Source organism: Girardinichthys multiradiatus, chromosome 7 (genome assembly GCF_021462225.1).
Source record: "Girardinichthys multiradiatus isolate DD_20200921_A chromosome 7, DD_fGirMul_XY1, whole genome shotgun sequence".
Lineage (NCBI taxonomy): Eukaryota > Metazoa > Chordata > Actinopteri > Cyprinodontiformes > Goodeidae > Girardinichthys > Girardinichthys multiradiatus.
The window spans coordinates 37,978,539-37,993,723 of record NC_061800.1 but is presented as its reverse complement, the minus strand read 5'-3'; the positions used below and the strand labels follow the sequence as shown (position 1 = coordinate 37,993,723).

At 42.2% G+C, this 15,185-nt stretch overlaps 1 protein-coding gene across 4 annotated transcripts in view; it reads left to right on the top strand.

The window, feature by feature from the left end:
- thsd7ba (thrombospondin, type I, domain containing 7Ba) overlaps positions 1-15,185 on the top strand; it is a 356,829-nt gene that overhangs the window by 85,894 nt on the left and 255,750 nt on the right. For all 4 annotated transcript variants that reach the window (XM_047371186.1, XM_047371185.1, XM_047371187.1 and 1 more), the window contains exon 2: positions 10,494-10,828. The gene's annotated coding sequence lies outside the window, so the exon portion shown is untranslated. The remainder of the gene's footprint in view (positions 1-10,493; positions 10,829-15,185) is intronic.

Sequence of the window (15,185 nt, the reverse complement as noted above, 5' to 3'; positions counted from 1 at the left end):
AGAGTGAATGATCCAAAATGTTTCCGCACAGAATGAACAGAATAGATGTGTATATATAGAACAAGACCCAGGTGAAACGAGGAGACTGAATGCTAGGTGCAGGTGAACTGAATAAAGTTAATTGTCAGACAGGAGAGAACAAAACGTGGCTGGAGCAAAACAGAGACTCTTGAATACAAACTTAAACAAAACTAATAAACCATAAAACTAAAGCATAACCAGATCCAAAAAACCTAACTTGACAAAACATGAACTGGAAGACAAAAACTAAAGCATGACCAGGAAAATAACAGAAGCATGATTCAAAACCTATCAATAATAATAATAATAAGAAGAAGAACCCAAAAACACCCACAAATCATGACGGTCTATTAACATTAAAGTACATCAACATATCTTTAAACGCATGACTGTGTCTGAGTCTCTGGGTTTCTTTTTTTATAAAGATATGAGGCTGAGCTGAGATTAGTCATTCTGGGCAGTTATTCCTTTTTTTCCACATGTCTGAATTTGAATAGTGGAGCAGAATGGATAGAATTTTAACACAGTTTTGCTTCGTTTATTTGTCTCCATCTCAAGTCAAACACCAAGACTGACCAAGAGATAGTAAGACTTATTAAAATGTGTATTTAGGCATCAAGGCGTAAATACATTCTTCGTGTTATTATATATGATATGACTAATGTGATTCTAAATGCGAACAGTGAAACTGTTTGTGTTTAGAAGGCATGGGTCAGGATTTTCATATATGATAACAGTGAGCACAAATACCACAGTATCACAGAAATGACACAAAATATTATTATTAAAAATTCAACACTTGAGCTAATTGTTTTAATTTAAAGCAGAAAAATATTTATGATTTAATACTGCTGCAAATAATATAACATACTTGAAAATTGTTTTACTGTTTTTTGATTCTGATTCATACATTTAGTAAATGTGCTTTTAATACAGAATACTGTACATTTTTGTTCTTTTCTTGTGTTACACAGGTATAACAACCTGAGCTGGTTAATTAGTCAGACTATCTTCACTGGTAACCAGTCTGTAGTTGGCTGGTTAGTAATACTGCTTGTATTACTAAAACTTACTTGGAGGAGCTGATCTTCATCCCAGCCGCTTCACACTCGGCTGCGAACCGCCCCAGTGCATGCTGTAGGTCTTAGAGGGGGCCAGCAGGACCACGTCATCTGCAAAAAGAAAAGATGAAATCCACTGGTCCCCAAACCAGATCCCCTCTGGACCTTGGCTGTGCCTAGAAATCCTGTCCAGTTAAAGTTATGAACAGGACCAGTAACAAAGGGCAGCCCTGCCGGAGTCCAACATGCACCGGGAACAGGTGCGACTTACTGCCGGCAATGCGGACCAAACTCCTGCTCTGCTTGTACAGGGACTGGATGGCCCCTAATAAAGGGCCCCCGATTCTCCTAGAGCACCCCCCACAGGGCATCACGAGGGACACCGTCGAACTTCAGCCTGGGTGATGAAAGAGTCCAACCCCGAGTCCCCAGCCTTTGTTTCCACCAGGAAATGCGTGATGGCAAGATTGAGGAGATCCTCAAAGTACTCCTTCCACTGCCCGATAATGTCCCCAGTCGAGGTCAGCAGCCTCCCACCTCCACTGTAAACAGTGTTGGCGAAGCGTTGCTTCCCCCTCCTGAGGCGCCGGGTTCGGGGATTGCCGTCGCGACAGGCACCGCAGACATTACGGCCGCAGCTACGGGCAGCAGCATCGACAATAGATGCGGAGAACATGGTCCACTCGGACTCTGTCCCCCGGAATCTGGTCAAAGCTCTCCCGGAGGTGGGAGTTGAATTCATCCCTGGTCGAGGCCTCCGCCAGACGTTCCCAGCCCTAACTATGCGCTTGGGCCTGCCAACTCTGTCCGGCTTTCTCCTCCTCCAGCGGATCCAACTCACTGCCAGGTGTTGATCAGTGGACAGCTCAGCCCCTCTCTTCACCCGAGTGTCCAAAACATGGGGCCGAAGGTCTGATGATACGACAACAAAGTCGATTATTGACCTCTTGCCTAGGGTGTCCTGGTGCCAAGTGCACTGATGGACACCCTTAAGTTTGAACATAGTGTTCAATATGGACAACCCGTGACTAGCACAGAACTCCAATAACAAAGCAACACTCGGATTCAGATCAGGGAGACCATTCCTCCCAATCACGCCTCTCCTGGTGTCACTGTCGTTTCCCACTTGGGTATTGAAGTCCCCCAGGTACTCCGCACTACCGCTCGGCCCGTAGGCCGAAACGACAGTCAGAGACTCGTCCCCAACCCAAAGGTGCAGGGATGCGACGCTCTCATCCACTGGGGTAAACCCCAACACGAGACGGCTGAGCTGGGGGGCAACAAGAAAACCCACCCCAGCCCGCCGCCTCTCCAGAGTAGAAGAGAATCCAGCCCCTCTCGAGGAGATGGGTTCCAGAGCCCACGCTGTGTGTGGGGGTGAAACTATATGGCTGTAATGCTTTTAAAATGTCCAATATCTCATCCAGCCCACCTCATCTAAAGACCAGGATGGTTCTTCAGGGATTTGGAAACCATTTATTATTTTGAGTGTGTCATTTACCATTTAATCAAACAGCCTAGAGCAAAATAAAATATACAGTACAGACCAAAAGTTTGGACACACCTTCTCATTCAAAGAGTTGTCTTTATTTTCATGACTATGAATATTGTAGCTTCACACTGAAGGCATCAAAACTATGAATTAACACATGTGGAATTATATACTGAACAAAAAAGTTTGAAACAACTGAAAATATGCAATATTCTAGGTTCTTCAAAGTACCACCTTTTGCTTTGATTACTGCTCTGCACACTCTTGGCATTCTGTTGATGAGCTTCAAGAGGTAGTCACCTGAAATGGTTTTCACTTCACATGTGTGCCCTGTCAGGTTTAATAAGTGGGATTTCAAGCCTTATAAATGGGGTTGGGACCATCAGTTGTGTTGTGCAGGAGGTGCATACAGTACACAACTGATAGTCCTACTGAATAGACTGTTAAAATTTGTATTATGGCAAGAAAAAAGCAGCTAATTAAAGAAAAACGAGTGGCCATCATTACTTTAAGAAATGAAGGTCAGTCAGTCCGAACAATTGGGAAAACTTTGAAAGTGTCCTCAAGTGCAGTCGCAAAAACCATCAAGCGCTACAAAGAAACTGGCTCACATGAGGACTGCCCCAGGAAAGGAAGACCAATAGTCACCTTTGCTGCTGACGATAAGTTCATCCGAGTCACCAGCCTCAGAAATCGCAGGTTAACAGCAGCTCAGATTAGCAAACAGGTCAATGCCACACAGAGTTCTAGCAGCAGACACATCTCTAGAACAACTGTTAAGAGGAGACTGTGTGAATCAGGCCTTCATGGTAAAATAGCTGCTAGGAAACCACTGCTGAGGAAAGGCAACAAGCAGAAGAGACTTGTTTGGGCTAAAGAACACAAGGAATGGACATTAGACCAGTGGAAATCTGTGCTTTGGTCTGATGAGTCCAAGTTTGAGATCTTTGGTTCCAACCACTGTATCTTTGTGCGGCGCAGAAGAGGTGAACGAATGGACTCTACACGCCTGGTTCACACCGTGAAGAATGGAGGAGGAGGTGTGATGGTGTGGGGGTGCTTTGCTGGTGACACTGTTGGGGATTTATTCAAAATTGAAGGCATACTGAACCAGCATGGCTACCACAGCATCTTGCAGCGGCATGCTATTCCATCCTGTTTGCGTTTAGTTGGACCATCATTTATTTTTCAACAGGACAATGACCCCAAACACACTTCCAGGCTGTGTAAGGGCTATTTGACCAAGAAGGAGAGTGATGGGGTGCTGTGCCAGATGACCTGGCCTCCACAGTCACCGGACCTGAACCCAATCGAGATAGTTTGGGGTGAGCTGGACCGCAGAGTGAAGGCAAAAGGGCCAAAAAGTGCTAAGCATCTCTGGGAACTCCTTCAAGACTGTTGGAAAACCATTTCAGGTGACTACCTCTTGAAGCTCATCAACAGAATGCCAAGAGTGTGTGGAGCAGTAATCAAAGAACCTTGAAGAACCTAGAATATAAGACATATTTTCAGTTGTTTCACACTTTATTGTTCAGTACATAATTCCACATGTGTTCATTCATAGTTTTGATGCCTTCAGTGTGAAGCTACAATATTCATAGTCATGAAAATAAAGAAAACTCTTTGAATGAGAAGGTGTGTCCAAACTTTTTGTCTGTACTGTGTATATATATATATGGTAGATCCAATATATGTGTACTATTATACATGGTTGTTTTTGGTCCATGCATATATTTGACAGAGGGCATAAGTATTTAACAGAGGACATCTTGTGACATTTGGCAATTTTAAAATGGAAAAGCATTTTTCTTTGAAGTGATGGGTTTGTCTTGCAATATCTAGTTGTATCAGTCTCATGAAATATCATGAGCCCTGGATGTTAAGGGGAGTTCTTTACACTTGACACCTCATATCCAAGTTTGATACTTGTATTTTGAAGTATGAAAAAAAGCATCCAACTTAAAAACAACATCCCTTTCAAGCCCCAATGTAAAGTTTGCAACCCGGGATCAATCTTTTTTTTTCTTTTAGCATAAACTGAGATTTGCATCTATCTCTCAGGGTGCACACTTTGCTTACAATGGCACACTGTTGAAAGATTTGGGTGTTTATTAGAAAACGAAAAACTTTACTTTTAAAATAAAACCCGGGGTGTCAAAGTGAATGCAACATATTTAGACATGCAAACCGATTTAACACCTTATGCATGTTTGATTTCCACTCCGCACGCAGGCTAGCCATGGGCATCTAAATGGTGAGATGTGTCCCGTGGGCCATAAAATGCCAAGATCTGCTCTAAAGGAAAAATCTTTAACAATCTGCATACTCTGGAACTGCCAGCATTGTAGTGCTTCAACTGTGGTGTCAGCATAATGAAGTTTAGTTTATGGCAAATTTGATTGACAGGTACAGAATTGGTACAGTTACCTGTAAAGAGGACTAAAATCCAATTTTCAAGTAGTCAGTCAGTCATTTTCTACCGCTTGTTCCATAGTGGGTCGCGGGGGAGCTGGTGCCTATCTCCAGCTGTCTATGGGCGAGAGGCAGGGTACACCCTGGACAGGTCGCCAGTCCATCACAGGGCAACACACATACAACCACACACTCATTCATACACCTAAGGGAAATTTAGAGTGACCAATTAACCTAACAGGCATGTCTTTGGACTGTGGGAGGAAGCCGGAGTACCCGGTGAGAACCCACGCATGCACGGAGAGAACATGCAAACTCCATGCAGAAAGACCCCAGGCTGGGAATTGAACCCAGGACCTTCTCGCTGCAAGGTAACAGTGCTACCAACTGCGCCACCATGCAGCCCAATTTTCAAGTAATTTATTTTATTTGTTTATTATTTAATCATCGGAAAGCATATTGAGGGAAAACCATGTGTTTCAGTTGTGTCAAGGTACATCTAATACAATAGCATAATACAATTAACAGAAGAGATTACACTCTTTAAATTTGTAAGATCAATTATTAAAAAATAAAAACTGGGAAAAGGAATCAATTATGCCAGTTTTGTTGTTATATGCACTCACATTCATTAAATTGGAATATGCCTTCCAATGAGGTTTTGTTTGTCAGATTAAAAGTACCTTTTGAAAACAACAGCATTTCGGTAGGTATTAAACAAACCTTTCATTAAGCCCACATTTTTGCATTCAAATGTTTTTATTGGTTTGATGTAATATTCCAATCTTAAATTTTGTGTTTTCATTTGCTGTAAGTGTTAAATTTAATTGATGAATTTTTTTAATGCAAAGTCCAATGTAAAGGTAGCTGGAAAATAAGAAATACAGTGCAGAGATAGTAAGTAGAATTTCAAATTTTTCACAAAACCACCCAGTTTTGTGAGTTTCATTTAATTTAAGTGGTCTTTGTGTGGTGAGCCTGAATGTGTGCAGCTTATTTCAAATTCTTTCCTGTTGGTATCAATCATGTTATTCTGTCTGCTTGCTTAACTAGCCATAGCCCTGCACCTGCAGCAAAGGGAAGTAGGGGGAAAGAAGCTTAGTATCTTCAAAACAGCGATAAATATGCAGCTGATTGAGTTGATAACCCCAGCTTCAGGAGCAGCTGCTTTCGGAAGGCAGACGGTTCGAGTAACTGGTAGGGTTGAGATACCTACTCCTTCCAGATAGTGCCACATGCAACATCTCAACAGCCTAGTAAAATGATTTTCATTATCTGAAAGAACTGCAAAAAATGGCCTGCATTAACTACATGTGGGTTTTTGGCAAAGCATTGCAGCTGAGTCTCATTTGTGCATTTGTAAAGACATTTTTTAAAGATGCATTCTGAATTTCTAATTTTCTACAGGCATACTGGCTTTATTTTTAAATAATACTCCTTACCTCTAAAACAGAAGCTTTTTTAATCAAAACTCAAAATGAATGAATGGGCAACCTTGATATCTGTTTACATAAGCATAAAGTTCTAATGTTTTGAAATTCTATGTTACCAATGTGTGCTTAATTCAGCAAGACATCTAGGTCTTTATTTCCCAGAGTGATGCAGGTTATTGAAAAACCTGCTTCACTTTACTGTGTCTTTACAGCTTGTCATATTTGAAAATAAGGATCTAAGCTTGTCAGTGGGAATATTTTGTCAGCTTCTTGTGTACTAAGTTGGAAGCTGTAACAGAAACAGAATTAATATTTTGTAACTGCATCACACATGCATTGAAAGACACTGTGAGAAACTGATGGGCTTTGCTAAAAACATACACACAATGTGGTGACATTGAAAACATCCAAGATATTGCAAAAGCAAAAGATCTATCATTAAGTAAAGACAGATTTTAACTCTTGCACTTCAGACTACAGGGTGAGGTCAGAGTTTAGTTTAAAAGAAGCCATACAGAAAATAAAGCAGAGATGCTTCAACTCAGGTTTTTGGTGTGGATATTTGCCATTCCAAAAGGCTTTTACCTAAACGTTTAAAAATTACTTTGGTCAAGGTGAAGCATACGGTTAAATAAATAAACCAAATAGGCACTGTCTGTTATCCTCCTGCAATGCTTGTCCTTATCTTCAGCTGCATTTATAATTACAAGATTTAGAATTGAAATAGTGTCAGACTTTGATGCTTATATTTTCATTCTTGTCAGCTGCAAAGCTACTAATTCTGAATACAGAGTGTTGAGATGGAGTGGTAAAGGGGCACAATAGATTTTATCAAAATGAAGCTGGCTTCAAAAATACTACTTAAATCATTTTTGTGACTTATTTGGTGGGTGGAGGGGCACTAGGGGTAAAATGACCTGAAAAGCAGCTACAGGTCCTTCTCAAAATATTAGCATATTGTGATAAAGTTCATTATTTTCCATAATGTCAAGATGAAAATTTAACATTCATATATTTTAGATTCATTGCACACTAACTGACATATTTCAGGTCTTTTATTGTCTTAATACAGATGATTTTGGCATACAGCTCATGAAAACCCAAAATTCCTATCACACAAAATTAGCATATCATTAAAAGGGTCTCTAAACGAGCTATGAACCTAATCATCTGAAACAACGAGTTAACTCTAAACACCTGCAAAAGATTCCTGAGGCCTTTAAAACTCCCAGCCTGGTTCATCACTCAAAACCCCAATCATGGGTAAGACTGCCGACCTGACTGCTGTCCAGAAGGCCACTATTGACACCCTCAAGCAAGAGGGTAAGACACAGAAATAAATTTCTGAACGAATAGGCTGTTCCCAGAGTGCTGTATCAAGGCACCTCAGTGGGAAGTCTGTGGGAAGGAAAAGTGTGGCAGAAAACGCTGCACAACGAGAAGAGGTGACCAGACCCTGAGGAAGATTGTGGAGAAGGGCCAATTCCAGACCTTGGGGGACCTGCGGAAGCAGTGGACTGAGTCTGGAGTAGAAACATCCAGAGCCACCGTGCACAGGCGTGTGCAGGAAATGGGCTACAAGTGCCGCATTCCCCAGGTCAAGCCACTTTTGAACCAGAAACAGCGGCAGAAGCGCCTGACCTGGGCTACAGAGAAGCAGCACTGGACTGTTGCTCAGTGGTCCAAAGTACTTTTTTCGGATGAAAGCAAATTCTGCATGTCATTCGGAAATCAAGGTGCCAGAGTCTGGAGGAAGACTGGGGAGAAGGAAATGCCAAAATGCCAGAAGTCCAGTGTCAAGTACCCACAGTCAGTGATGGTCTGGGGTGCCGTGTCAGCTGCTGGTGTTTGTCCACTGTGTTTTATCAAGGGCAGGGTCAATGCAGCTAGCTATCAGGAGATTTTGGAGCACTTCATGCTTCCATCTGCTGAAAAGCTTTATGGAGATGAAGATTTCATTTTTCAGCACGACCTGGCACCTGCTAACAGTGCCAAAACCACTGGTAAATGGTTTACTGACCATGGTATCACTGTGCTCAATTGGCCTGCCAACTCTCCTGACCTGAACCCCATAGAGAATCTGTGGGATATTGTGAAGAGAACGTTGAGAGACTCAAGACCCAACACTCTGGATGAGCTAAAGGCCGCTATCGAAGCATCCTGGGCCTCCATAAGACCTCAGCAGTGCCACAGGCTGATTGTCTCCATGCCACGCCGCATTGAAGTAGTCATTTCTGCCAAAGGATTCCCGACCAAGTATTGAGTGCATAACAGTACATGATTATTTGAAGGTTGTCGTTTTTTGTATTAAAAACACTTTTCTTTTATTGTTTGGATGAAATATGCTAATTTTGTGAGATAGGAACTTTGGGTTTTCATGAGCTGTATGCCACAATCATCCGTATTAAGACAATAAAAGACCTGAAATATTTCAGTTAGTGTGCAATGAATCTAAAATATATGAATGTTAAATTTTCATCATGACATTATGGAAAATAATGAACTTTATCACAATATGCTAATATTTTGAGAAGGACCTATACATCCAGTGACACTGTTAATTACTAATAATTGGCTTAAATGACCCTTTCTGCCATGAACAGTCACAGATTATTCACAAGCAGAGGCAACATATGAGAGATTAAGAGAGGTCAAATTAAACACTCCCATTATCAAATCAGGAGTGTTTAGTATTTTAGTAAAAGAAGAAAGAAAAGAATAATATTAAGAACTGTTTTTCACCACTTTTATTAGTCATTAGCACCATTAACGCATTTAGCGCTGCTAATTATATCAGTAGTCTCTTCACAGTATTTTCAGGATTGTAAATGTTTCTACCTTGGGTCAAAGTTTTCCTACATTTTAAAGCATATATATTTACTACATTTCTACTTACACACAACGACTGAGACGGAGCGAGCTGAGGTTCAAACCGAAAACCCACCGGTTACAAGACAAACCTCTACCACCGTTACCCCTAAGCACCAGTCATCACATTTTGACAGCAAATGAACAGTTAGATGAGAAATATTTAGCTGTTTTAATATCACAACACCTTGTCACAGCCTAATAATATCCACAATTGTGAAATAATTTTTGTCTTTGCTTCAATTTGTAATAAATACTGCCCACTGTCATCATATACATGAATTACAAATGTAGTTTAAAAATAGGCTATTTATGAGGTAGAGTTTTAACAAAATAGTGAGAGATGAATAGAGCTTGACTGTGATACACAAAGTTAGAATACATTAACTATATTTGTCCACAGTTGAAATGATTGTTTCCACCTGATCCATTCACAATAGTAGCTTTCATTCATTTTGTTTATTAGCCAGCTGGAAGCAGAGAAGTGAAGCTGCAGAAGCAAGCTAATTTGAACAAGAAATGAATGAAAGGGAAAAAGCCTTAAGTAATACATTCTGGGTCAATGGGATCTGGGGATCTCACGGCCATGAACAGTCAGGTCAGTTGAAGGCAGACTGTGGAGCTGCTGAAAGGCGTAGGGGGTTAATAGAATCAGTTTCTTGTGGGTGAGCTCGATGAACAGCCTTGGCGGCAGGGCCAACAGTTAAGCACAGAATAACATAGAAGAGCAAAAATCCAAAGCTTTAACTCCTGTCTTTGAAAATTAGAATGTGTCTCAAGGAATAAATAAAAGAAAAGATTCAAAAACAGCACCCACTGCTTCATTAATATGTTGCACAAGTGAAATGATTTGTCTCCTGTAGTGCTGCACGGAGTCTGAAACCTGAAGGCATAATATTAAAACGTATTTTTATGCGCAAGCACTATCTCAGTTTGCAGCACACTAAGATGAAGAGTTATATTGAATGAGAAAACCAGACGAGTGAAGTGCAAATCATTTCATAGTTTTTGGCCAGTTTCTACTGACGGTGTGCAAAATAAAAGACACTGAATTCAGGGTCTTGAGCATCTACAATCCATTTTTCTTCTTTTTTGATGCTTGTAGCTTTGCAACTATCCTAAAACAAGTTTATGTCAACACTTTTAATACTCTCTGGTCAGACGTTTATATCTTTTTTATTTCTTCTCTGTTTTTGTTCTCCTCAGACCCTTTACAGCTGCCAATGCTGGTTGGACCATCCCCAGTCGGTACTTGAGCGAGTGGGCGCTTGACAGAGTTTGCACCTCGAAGGTGCTCACTGCTGCAGGAGGTGTGACATAGACCCAGCTCACCACACATTGATTTGTACCAGATTAAGCTATTGCATGATGCTGCAAGCAGAAGGCTTGGCACAGGCGATTTACCACCTCTGCCAGACTTAACATCTTCAGACGTCTTCTCTCTGCTCGGCTAAAATCTTCTTGGATAGGACTGCCCAGAGTCTTCTGCAACTCTACTAACAATATCACCCAGAGGGATGACTGGAAATCACCCTACACAGGTGCAGCGTGTTTTACATAATATGCATTGTTCCAGAGTTGGCTGGTCCCTGTAACCAGCACTGGGCAAGAGGCATCATGCACAGTAAAATCTAAACAGTAATGCAATGAACGTTTTCAACGGGGCCTAAAGTTGTTTAAGTGGTTTTTTCATCATTCTGTAAATATCCTGACCTTATCCATTTTAAGTGAGAGTCATGAGAGAAAAATAACATTTTATAAGTAAAAGGTAGCCTTTGCATACTCAAACTCATTTTAAATACGTGATCATCAGAATCAGAATCAGAATCAGAATCAGAAAAGCTTTATTGCCAAGTACGTTTTTGGACATACAAGGAATTTGTTTTGGCGTAGTCAGTGCAATACAATACAAATTAAACAGTATAAACATATCTACAATATAATATAAATATATGTGCACAGTTTTAAGTGAGTGAGAGTAAGTATAGAGCAGTATAAGATGCAAGAGCAATACAACAGTGCAGGTGATCATTGTGCAAGTATGGCAGTGCAAGTAAAGCAGGAGTCCAAGCTGAGCGTTAATGTAACGCATAGAGTTACAGGTTACAAGTGTCCTGTCAGCAAAAAAAAGGGGGGGGGTGGTTTCCGGGCAGATGGGAAAAAACTGTTCTTGTGGCGTGAGGTTTTGGTCCGGATGGACCGCAGCCTCCTGCCAGAGGGGAAAGTTTCAAAGAGTCTGTGACCGGGGTGGGAGGGATCAGCCAGAATCTTCCCTGCCCGCTTCAGGGTCCTGGAGGTGTACAGTTCCTGGAGCGACAGTAGACTGCAGCCAATCACCTTCTCAGCAGACCGAATGACACGCTGCAGCCTGCCCTTATCCTTGGCTGCAGCAGCAGCGTACCAGATGGTGATGGAGGAGGTGAGGATGGACTCAATGATGGCTGTGTAGAAGTGCACCATCATAATCTTTGGCAGGTTGAATTTCTTCAGCTGCCGCAGGAAGAACATCCTCTGCTGGGCTTTCTTGATGAGGGAGCTGATGTTTGGCTCCCACTTGAGATCCTGGGAGATGATGGTTCCCAGGAAGCGGAAATATTCCACAGTGTCAATTGTGGAGTCACAGAGGGTGATGGGGGCAGGTGGGGCTGGGTTCTGCCTGAAGTCCACAACCATCTCCACTGTCTTTAGAGCGTTGAGCTCAAAGTTGTTCTGGCTGCACCAGTCCAACAGATGGTCCACCTCCCATCTGTACGCGGACTCGTCACCATCAGAGATGAGTCCGATCAGGGTGGTGTCGTCCGCAAACCTCAGAAGCTTGACAGAGTGGTGACTGGAGGTGCAGCTGTTGGTGTACAGGGAGAAGAGCAGAGGAGAGAGAACACAGCCTTGGGGGGAACCGGTGCTGATGGTCAGGGAGTCAGAAACGTGCTTCCCCAGCCTCACGCGCAGCTTCCTGTCAGACAGGAAGTCAGTGATCCACCTGCAGGTGGAGTCGGGCACACTCAGCTGGGAGAGCTTCTCCTGTAGCAGAACTGGGACGATGGTGTTGAAGGCAGAGCTGAAATCCACAAACAGGATCCTGGCATAGGTTCCTGTGGAGTCCAGGTGCCGGAGGATGAAGTGAAGGGCTATGTTGACTGCATCATCTACAGACCTGTTGGCTCTGTAGGCAAACTGCAGGGGGTCCAGGAGGGGGTCGGTGATGTCTTTTAGGTGTGAGAGCACAAGGCGCTCAAAGGACTTCATCACCACAGAGGTCAGGGCGACGGTCTGAAGTCATTAAGCCCTGTGGTCCTTGGCTTCTTGGGAACAAGGACGATGGTGGAGGACTTGAAGCAGGCTGGCACATGACATGTCTCCAGTGAGGTGTTAAAAATATCTGTGAAGACTGGAGACAGCTGATCAGCGCAGTGCTTCAGGCTGGCTGGTGAGACAGAATCCGGACCAGCAGCTTTCCGGGGGTTCTGTCTCCTGAAGTGTTTGTTTACGTCCCTCTCCTGGATGGAAAGAGCCGTCCTCGGCGTGGGTAGGGGGCTGGTGGGGGGGAACTTCAGGGTGGTGGTTGGAGGTGCCAAGGCCCCTCTTGAGGTTGGAGAGATGGGGGTGGTGGATTGTGGCTGCAGCTGTTGGGGGGCGTCGTGGGGGATGGTTGCAGGACTGTCCCTTTGTCTTTCAAAGCGGCAGTAGAACTTGTTCAGGTCGTTGGCGAGGCGTCGGTCGTTGATGGAGTGGGGGGCTTTCGGCTTGTAGTTGGTGATTTGCTTGAGCCCTTTCCAGACAGACGCAGAGTCGTTGGCTGAGAACTGGTTTTGGAGCTTCTCAGAGTACAGTCGTTTGGCCTCTTTCACTGCCTTGCCAAACTTGTACTTCGCCTCTCTGTATATGTCTTTGTCCCCACTCCTGAAGGCCTCTTCCTTATCCAGTCTTAACCTTCTGAGTTTAGCTGTGAACCAGGGTTTGTCGTTGTTGTAACTCACCCTGGTGCATGATGGTACACAGCTGTCCTCACAGAAGCTGATGTAGGAAGTCACAGCCTCTGTGTACTCGTCCAGACTGTTGGTAGTAGTCCTGAACACATCCCAGTCTGTACAGCCTAAACACGCCTGGAGATTCTCCACAGCCTCACTGCTCCACTTCCTTGTCGTCCTCACAACAGGTTTGCAGAGCTTTAGTTTCTGCCTGTATGCAGGAATCAGGTGGACCATGATGTGGTCGGATTGGCCCACATCATGGGCCCAATTTTTAGTTTGTTAAGATGGTCGCCTAAAATTTTTTTAGTTTGTTAAGTTTCTTTGTTTAAGTTGTGAATAAAATACAAGTTGTTAATATAGCAGACAGACAATATTTGCAAATAGCAGGCTATACAAAGAAATTAGACAACCCAGCAATCAATACAGTCTTCGACTAAGCACTAGATGCTATATCTATATTGATTAATTACATAATCCTCATTTTACTGTGAATATCTGTTTTTAAACAGTATCACATCATAATGTAATCTTATTTCCATCTCACTAACCTAAGGGCACACAAACAAATTCTTGGAATCATGTAAAAATGTCAGGACAGCGACTGGGATTGTGGCTCTGACTGATCCCAGTCTGAATGCTTTTTAATTGCAGATGTCGTGGTTTTAACGTCAAGGTGCTGGATAAATTCAATGTGTTTAACTGAGAGCTGAAAGAGGGAAACGTGCATAATTAAATGATTTGTCTTGTATAAAATATAAAAATATAAAATAAGTAAAATTTGTATTTATTCTGGTTGAAAAATAAACACTTTTCTGAACACTTCTTTTACCTTTTAGCTCTCTCAGTGTGTTCTGTAAAAGGAGTGATGTGACCAGGGGTGTAGAACTTAGCCCATCTCTGTGATGCCCTTTACTCGGCAAGCGAAATAGTCACAAGTCTGCATCGACTGACTTGTGTAAATGGAAACTGGAGCTGTGGATCAAGGGGGTGTTGTAGAAATGGTGAAAGGTATACTTTAAATGTGAGACATTAGCTCAACCAACAGGATCGCTACACTGAGATTTTCCTCTATAACTGACTAGAAAAGAACAATGTGGGGGAACTATGAATTAGAGATGTTAATATTGATTTGACTCAGTTACAAATAGGTCTTTAATATTATCAATTCCAGTCTGATATGTTGTTAAAATCTCATGGAGAAACAGTAAAATGACATACTGTGTTACATCAGTATTCCATTGTCTTCAGTAGTACATTGATTGTTGTTTGAGTGTCACCGGTCCCTTACCATTTACCAGTGACACTGCAGTATCTGTTTCTCTTAACAGCAACATTGTGTCCTAACTGTAGCGTTTGCAGGTGGGTTATAATATGACCTTACAATATAACTTAACTAGGTTAAGAAAGTTGTTATGATGTTATAACAATGGACCCTTGAAGCATGCACAGCTTCATCTCTTGTTTCTAAAGACATGTTGAAAGATATATAGAGAAAAAAGGCTGCAATTGTCAATAAACTCAAGTCTTTCTCAGTTGATGATGTTTCCGTGTGAAATTTGCTAAAGTGCCGGACTAACATTACTCTCTGTTTTGATGTGACATCAGCTCTTGACATATTTCAACATGGTTCCAGTTAATTGAGTACATAAAAAGGCTGTTCACCTACTTCATAAGCTCAGTGCTATTCTTTGAACATCTTCAATTGTTGTTATAAGTTTTTCGGCTTCTCTGTGTGGAGCTAATAACAGGTTTGCAAGACGTGCACATGAAAATGACTGTTGATTTTCACATTTTGACTAAGCAAAATTCAATTCAATTCAAAATTCAAAAATACTTTATTAATCTCAAAGGGAAATTAAATGTTGTTGTAGCTCATTATGAAGGTGTCTTCAAAGAGCCGTTGTAGATGCTGATGGCTGTGGGCAGG